Source organism: Benincasa hispida, chromosome 10, assembly GCF_009727055.1.
Source record: "Benincasa hispida cultivar B227 chromosome 10, ASM972705v1, whole genome shotgun sequence".
NCBI lineage: Eukaryota > Viridiplantae > Streptophyta > Magnoliopsida > Cucurbitales > Cucurbitaceae > Benincasa > Benincasa hispida.
In genome coordinates, this window is record NC_052358.1 from 22,374,386 (window position 1) to 22,383,346 (window position 8,961).

The window sequence follows — 8,961 nt, forward strand, 5'->3', positions numbered from 1 at the left end:
AATGAGAGGTCTATAGGTGATTGTCATCGATTTCTACCTAAGTCATATCACTAATATCATTAATATCATTCATTTAATTGGTATATACCTAAGTCATATCACCGATATACAAATTTAACTGATAACTTCTATCAATAATAACTTATATTAGTGGTTATCACTGATAGCTTCTATCAGTGGCTGTCATCAATAGCTTTTAGCTCTGACTATCAATGATAGACTTTCATCAAATGAAATCGATTTTTATATTATTGGTGTCATCAATATATGGATATCACCTAAGTTCTATCATTGATATCACTTATATCATGGTTATCGGTGATAGCTTCTATCACTTATAAAATGCTATCAAAGACAACATATGTCATTCCTTTTTACCATTAAATAACATATTATAAATAGCTTCAATTACTATTAACATGCTATTAGTGATAACTTCTAGACATCCTACTTGCGCTTTAGTTCGAGACTCAACTTTATTAATTAAATTCACTAAGGTGGCTATCAATGATAGACTTCTATAACTGGTTATTAACTATGAAATAAAATCATCAAAGATTAAGTTATCAATGATAGAAATAATTAGTAGCTATCACTGATAGACTTTCATTAGTGACTATCAATTTTGAAATATCAACACTTAAAGCTATCAGTGGCTCTACTGAGAAACTTTATCATGATTATCAATAATAGACTTCTATAACTAACAGACTTCTATCACTGATATTTACCTAAGTTCGATATTACTGGTACATGAATATGACTGATATCTATCTAATAAGTTCTATCACTAATATCACGGATAATTGATATTACTGATACACAAATATTATGATATCTACCTAAGTTATATCATTAATTCACGTAATTTGTCAGTGATAGGAATCCTATTACTAATAAACTAAGCTTATTATTGATATTAACAATAGAAGTTTATTATTGTTAAATTTCATATTTTTAAAGTCCTAAAAAAAGAAAAAATGAGTCCGTATGTAACGTTTCAATTTCTCCTTTCATTTCTAAAAAAGATCTCAAATTTTAGAAATTGAGAAAAATAGTTCTCGTAGTTCCTTAGTTCAAAATCTAGCTTTCTCAATTCTTTTTTAAATTAACTAATTTTTAATAATGAAAAAAATATAAGCAAACAATTAAAAAAATCTCATTTCGTTTCTAAGTAATCAATAAAAAAAAAATTGAAGAGAAAATCAAAATGAAAAAAAAAAAAAGAAAAAAAAAGAAAGGAAAGGAAACACAAGAGAAGAGAAGAAATAGAAAAAAAAAAAAAAAAAAACAAGAAAAAATATGGAGAACATGGGGAAAGGAGAAGAAAAGGAAAAAAAGGACCGAAGATGAATAGAAAAGGGAAATTTTGGAAATTAAAAAAATTTAAGGAAATTTGCATTGAATAATACAAAAGGGAAAAAATGTGATTATATATACTACCACATTTTTAATATTCACTATTATAGCAAACATTGACCGGTCAACCTTTCCTTTTTTCAAAATTCCAAATTTACCCTCTCTTTCCCTTTCTTTTCTTTTCAACCGTTCGTCACCTACCGTACTTTCCTTTTCTTTCTCTCTTTCCCTTTCTTTTCTTTTCAACCGTTCGTCACTTGTCATACTTTCCTTTTCTTTCACGTTCGTCACAATGAAGTATCCATGAAATTCCATTTGTGAAGCTCCGTGATACTTTGATCAATTCCAATTCGTGAAGCTCTGTGATACTTCGATCAATTCCGATTCATGAGTTCGTTTTTCTTTTTTCGATTTCATCTTTGATTGGGAGTTTTTTTTTTTCTTTTAGCGTTCGTTCTTGTTTTTTCGATTCTGTTTTTCAATTTTTCCTAAATAGTTTCTGGTCATTTAGTCTTTTCTTTCTCTTTTTCTTAAGAACCTAATGATTTCTTCAGCTCACTGTGAACATAATGGATTGTGAGCAGAGTTTGTGTGCTTTCATGAAATTTTTCTTTGTTCATTGCGTTGATATTTAGAGTTTTGATTGATTAATTAAGTTAGGGCTTGCATTCTTCACTGTTTCATTTGATATTGTATATTCTTTCTATAAACATATCAATGTATTTTGATGTTTGATATTTTTAGGTTTGACATTACAGCTACATTGGCTTTGTGTTTGTCATTGATAATATCTATCACTGTATTAGAAGATATCAGTGGCTATCATTGATAATGCCTATCACTGATAGAATGTGTGATTGCTATCATTTTTTATTTGTTCATTAATTTTTATTGATATCCATTGAAAGACATGCCTAGTTTTAGATTGATATCAATGATATTGATAGATTTATATTTGCTTTTGATAGCTATTAGAACCTATTGATATTGTTATTCAATAGTTTTTGTTTTACTTTTGCAGGAATTTTAAAACATGATTATTCCAATAGTTGTTTTTCATAGTGGAATATGGAATGAAAAACACTGTTATGTGAATTACAAATCTACTGGAGTTTAGTAGATGATATAATGGTTTTTGAAGATTTTATGGGTTTAATAGTTAAGGAGATTTATTTGGATGTGTCTACTTCTTCTATAGAACTTTCAGTTTTATTAGATTTTGTTATGAATAAGGTTCAAAATGTAGTTCAAATTCATGAAGATAAGGATATACCTTGGTTTTTGGCTTTAGTTAAGGAACACAATACATGACATCCTTTGGTTGCTCATGCTGGTAGTTCATGTTTGGAAGTGTCTTCTAGTGTTGTTTCTAGTGGAGTTGAGAATTATTTGTCTACTGTTCCTTCTTCTAAACCTATGATTGATGATGGTGATTTCCAAGTGATTATGGATATACATATTGCTCATGATTTGAAAGAAAAAAATGTGTTTGCTAGTAAAGAGATTTTATCAAATTGTTTTTACTTGATAACGGTTAAGAAGAATTTTGAATTTAAGAACGTCAAATTCAAGAGCAATTTTGTTTCGATGTGTTCAAGATAGTTGTCAGTGGTATGTGAGGGCATCCCGTTACAAGCGGAGTGTTTTGTGGATGCTTAGGAAGTCTATTGATATTCATGATTGTTCTATAAAAAGTATTCAAACTTGTCATAGGCAACCTTCTTCGTCCTTAATAGCTGAATGTTTGAGAAATGATTTTAGATTTAGTTCTTCTCATACCCCAACTCCTAGTGATATTGTGAATAAAGTCCGTAAGGAATTTGGAGTAACTATTAGCTATTATAAAGCATGGAGGGAAAAAGAGCAAATAATGAAGTCTTTGAAAGGCGATGCACGGGAATCATATGCCAAAGTTTTTGACGAAGTTAGAAGAAAAGAATCCAGGTTTCTTGTTTCTGACTTACTATATGATCTATCAATGATAGCTTCTATCACTTATTGGAGTCTATCACTGACATCTTCCATCACTGATAACATGAAAATAATGGAAGCTATTGGTGATGGACTGCAATCAGTGATAGAAGCTATTGGTGGTAGGCATCAATCAATTATATACCTTTTGTAATCTGACTTAACTGTTTATTTTCTTCTTTTAGGTACATTTACTGCCTATGAAGCTGACATAAATTGGCATTTTAAGTATTGTTATATGGCTATTGGAGCATCAATTGAGGGTTGGAAGCATTGTAGATCTAATATATCAGTTGATGGGACGCTCTTGAAATGTAAATATGTCGAGACTCTTTTGACAGCTTCAATAATTGACGGTAACAATCAGATTTTTCCTCTTGCTTTTAGTATTGTTGACTCTGAAAATGATGCATCCTGGAGATGGTTTTTTGAGAATTTAAAGAAAAGTTTTGGTGAAGGAGAAGGATTAGTCATTATTTCTGATCGGCATTTTAGCATTCCGATAGGTGTTATGAATGTTTTTTCAAAATTGAGTATTGTGTTTGTCTACGACACCTTTTGCAAAATATGAAGTTGATTTATAAAGATTCTTTAATTGATGACATATATTATAGTTGTGCAAAAACTTATACAATCGATAAGTTCGAGTTTTATATGAAAGGGATGGAATCAATATATCCTACAATTCGGGAATATCTCAGTAAAATTGGTTTTGAGAAGTGGGTACGTGCACATTCTAGGAGAAGAAGGTATAATATGATGACTACTAATATTTTAGAGTGCTTGAATAATATTTTGAAAGAGCCTAGGGAGTTCCCCGTTGCATCATTACTTGATTATATTAGAGAAATACTTCAAAATTGGTTTTATGAAAAAGGTAAATCAACATTATTCATGAAGACTATTTTGACTAGTTGGGCAGAATCTGAGTTGCGAGAGCAACACAATCAATCAAGAAGCTTCAAGATACAAATACCTTAACTATTAGAAAATATCATTAATAACATGTTATCAGTGATAGAAGCTACACTGATAGTTTTTATTTTCACTGATATTTTTTGTTTTCACTGATAGCTTGAAAATATTTAATCAAGTAGGGATAGTATCACTTACAATTTTGTTTATATTTTAGTTTTCATTGACATTCCATTAGTTCACCTAGTTGATTACATTTCGTTGACTATTTTATTTTTCAGGTTGATCCTATTAACAATGAAGAATATAAAGTAGTTGATGGGGATAATCACTTTTTGGTAAATTTGGCCTATAAATCATGCAGTTGTCGTGTTTGGGATTTGGTGGAGATTCCATGTGCTCATGATGTGCTGTTATTCATGGGCTAAATTTAGATATATGTACTTTTGTGTCAGACTACTATTTTTGCAGTACATTGTTATCAACCTATAAAGGATCAGTTTATCCTATTGGAAATCATTCTGATTGGAGATCTGTCGATGTTGGTGTGAATGTATTACCTCCAATAGTTAAACGTCCATCTGGACGACCACGTAAACAAAGAATATTATCAATTGGTGAAAAGAAAAAGAGCTCGAAGTGCAGTCGATGTCATCGTCATGGCCATAATTGTAGGACATACAAATTTCCACCAGTTGTTTAATAAAGAAGCTTGATTTGTAATTGATGTTTGTAATGAAGAAGCTCGTTTTGTAATTGATGTTTGTCATCAATTTATCAATGATAGTGAGACAACCGATGTTTTTCACCAATTTGTCAATTAGATTGTAGTTGTTGCTTGTTGTCATCAATTTAACCATTAGATAGTGAGACAATTTGTTATTGATGTTTGTCATAAATATATTAGAGACCTTGTTACTAATGTTTTGTTAGTGGAACAGACTTTGTTGTTGATATATCCATTCTTTTATCAATATTCGATGCTTTTAATTTTATGAAAAGCTTTCGTTTTTTCCTTTAGCCACAACAATTGAAAGAAATGATATCAAGCTATCTGTAATAGCTTCTGTCAGCAATTAATACAATGAAGTGATAGATTCTATCACTGACAGTATATAAGCATTTTTGTAGAAGATCCATCAATGATAGATTCTATCACTGATGGAATCGCCAACCAAATGCTACACGATCGTAGAAGCTGTGCAGCTTGTGTTTAGAGGATTTTGTAATGAGGATATCGCTCTCGGGGGAAATCTCGCTAGGAATTGAGGTAAGTATCACTAAGAATTTCACCAGAAAAGCTTGGTATCGCTCTAGAGGGTATCGTTGGTGTCGCTCTAGAGGGTATCGCTGGTGTCGCTGGTATCACTGGTGTCGCTCTAGAGGATATCACTGGTGTGCTTGGTGTCGCTCTAGAGGGTATCACTAGTGTGCGGGTGTCGCTCTAAAGGGTATCGCCGGTGTCACTCTAGAGGGTATCGCCGGTGTCGCTCTAGAGGATCTCGCCAGTGTCGCTCTAGAGGATCTCGCTAGTAACAAAATACTATACGAAGTTGCAACTATATTAATCACATTTATGAATCAGTGTCGCTCTAGAGGAGTAACTATTAGCTATTATAAAGCATGGAGGGCAAAATAACAAATAATGAAGTCTTTGAAAGGCGATGCACACGAATCATATGCTTTGATTCTAAAGTTTTTGATGAAGTTAGAAGAAAAGAATTCAGGTTTCTTGTTTCTGACTTATTATATGATCTATCAATGATAGCTTCTATCACTGATTGGAGTCTATCACTGATAACATGAAAATAATGGAACTAATATCTTCCATTGCTAGTGTCGCTCTAGAGGATCTCGCCAATGTCGCTCTAGAGGATCTCGCTAGTAACAAAATACTATACGAAGTTGCAACTATATCAATCACATTTATGAATCAGTGTCGCTCTAGAGGAGTAATTATATGATCTATCAATGATAGCTTCTATCACTGATTGGAGTCTATCACTGATAACATGACAATAATGGAACTAATATCTTCCATCGCTGATGTCGCTCTAAAGGATCTCGTCAGTGTCGCTCTAGAGGATCTCGCTAGTAACAAAATACTATACGAAGTTGCAACTATATCAATCATATTTATGAATCAGTGTCGCATCAATGATAGCTTCTATCACTGATTGGAGTCTATCACTGATACCTTCCATCACTAATAACATGAAAATAATGGAACTAATATCTTCCATCGCTGGTGTCGCTCTAGAGGGTATCGCTGGTGTCGCTCTAGAGGATCTCGCCAGTGTTGCTCTAGAGGATCTCACTAGTAACAAAATACTATACGAAGTTGCAACTATATCAATCACATTTAGGAATTAGTCACATTTATACTATACGATCGCCCTTTTTTCCCTCCAACCAAACAACCTCTAAAATAAATTGAAAGTTGCAACTATATCAATCACATTTATGAAGGATTCATATTGATTCAATATAACTATCATTGATCTTGTAAAAAAACAATGTAATTTTCAAAATCATAACAATCATTGTATATTGTCAAAATAATTTCCAAACTATTGTCAAACAGAAGTCTATTTTCAATAAACAAGTCTACCTATTGTCAATCAAAGTTGTGATATTTTGAGATCAAAGCTTGGAGCATCGTCATTCCACCTTGGAGACTACCTTGTAGCTTTGCTTGGAGACACCTTGGTAGACACATTTGGGGAGACCTTCTTTTTGTCTTTCTTTTGTTTCTTTGCGTTCTCCAAAATTTTCTTGGTTGGTTTTTCTTGTCTTTTTAGTCTCTTGTTATCCTCTACATTTTCAATGACAACCTTTGGTCGATATTTTTTTGGACTCTTTTTAAGAGTCTTTTCAATCACCTGAAATCATGGAATCAAATATAACATGACATCAATGTGCTATCAGTATCATCAAGTAAATAAAGCTTCCTATTATTTATACTATCACTGATAACAAACTATCAATGATAGGGTGTTATCACTGATAGTTGGTTATCAATGATTTCAGATATCACTGATAGCATGCTATCAATAATGCTATCAGTGATAGCGTGTTATCACTGATAGTTGGTTATCAACAAACTGATTTCAGATATCAATGATAGCATGCTAATGTTATAATTAAGATCATCAATCAATCAACACTTACATTCTTTTTCTTCATATCTTCTTTATCTTTTTCTTCTTGATCTTCCTCTTCCTCTTCAGGATCATCATGCAATTGTTCTTGCTGGTCATTCTCTTGATCATCTTAAGCCTCCTTGTCCTTAGCAGTGTCAACTTCAACCTACATGCATATATCATTTTTGTTATTGTACTTCTTTACAAAAAAAGAAAATCACAAGTTTTACCTCTAGAACTTCCAAACTTGCATCTAAAAGCTCCAAACTAGATAATGGCGCTTTGTTCTTCTCAAGAGATTCTTGAGATTGCTTTTCACTTCATCTTTTTGTGGAAGTTTATCACTGATAGCTTCTTTTATATGGCCCAATATATCAAGAATCTCCTTATGCTTTTCATTGATGTCCTTCTTAATATCTTCTTGTCCTCTTTTTAATTCTTCAATTGCTTCTTGTAATGATGCAATTCTTCTCCCGATTGACATTTGTTTTCCTTCTTTTTCTTTTTCAATATCCATCTCCCTAGTTTCCACCTCCGCAAAATAGGCATAATAGTTGGATTGCAATTTTTGTTCAGTTGGAACAAATGAAGCAACAGTAAACTGAAAGTTTAATAAAGATGTTAGTGTTACAGCTAATTTATAGAAACAATCATTAATTTCAAGCTATCATTGATTGCTTCTATCTACAATAACATGCTATCAATGATAGAAGATATCACAATAGTTCCAAATGACTGATAGAAGCTATCACTGATAGTGGTATCTTCTATGTCATAAAAGCTAAAACATCAGTTATAGTTTCTATCATTTGATAGCATGCTAATAATATATATAAATAAAGGAAATAACAGTGATAAAAGACTGGTTGTCCATTGATTCCTGTTCACTATAGATACCATCTATAGAGTAATCATCACAATTTAAACCTGTTACTAAACAAAAATCCTTGAGCCAAATTCTGAAATATGTCCTTCTAAATTAAAGGCCAATATATTTTGCTTGGTAGTTGTGCATTGCCTTCTAATAAGGTGTGATATGAGTTGGTTGGGCATCTTTTTCATTTTCATATCTAAGAAGTGCCCAAAGGACCTTTTCTAAATAGTTTGGAGTGATGACTCATCTAATTTTTCTCTGTTAGACAGGACATCTAAATTTATGAAAGAGCTGACTTTAATGGATTTGTCCATTCACTTTCTGGAACAATTAATACATTTTTCCTGTATATATACACAATAACATAAAATGTAAGAAAAAAGAAACCACAAATCTATATAATTTTATAAAAATATCATTAGATTGTGACCTTTGATCTTCTTATGTTTTTCCCAGATGTTGATCCTTCCAATGTTTTTCTATTTTCTTTCTCCATTTATCCTAAAAACAAACATGTGGAACCATTACATTCAATTCATTGATAGCAATAATAATGATAGATACTTTTCCTATGAATAAACAATCATCAAATCACAATACAGGGAACTAAATTAGCATCAATGATAGTATCCATCAGTGATAGTTTGTTGATAGACAAATCCATCAACAAACTATCAATGAACGGTCAACATATTTCCC

General features: G+C 31.8%; 1 long non-coding RNA gene across 2 annotated transcripts; it reads left to right on the forward strand.

Moving 5' to 3' along the window:
- Positions 1-1,630: 1,630 nt before the first annotated feature.
- LOC120088800 lies at positions 1,631-5,185 on the forward strand. Of its 2 annotated transcripts, XR_005485038.1 has the most exons (4): positions 1,631-1,750; positions 2,381-3,303; positions 3,516-3,686; positions 4,527-5,185. It is a non-coding gene; the product is annotated as an uncharacterized LOC120088800 (long non-coding RNA). The 2 variants fall into 2 exon arrangements; XR_005485037.1 differs by having other exon boundaries at positions 1,641-3,303.
- Positions 5,186-8,961: the final 3,776 nt, after the last annotated feature.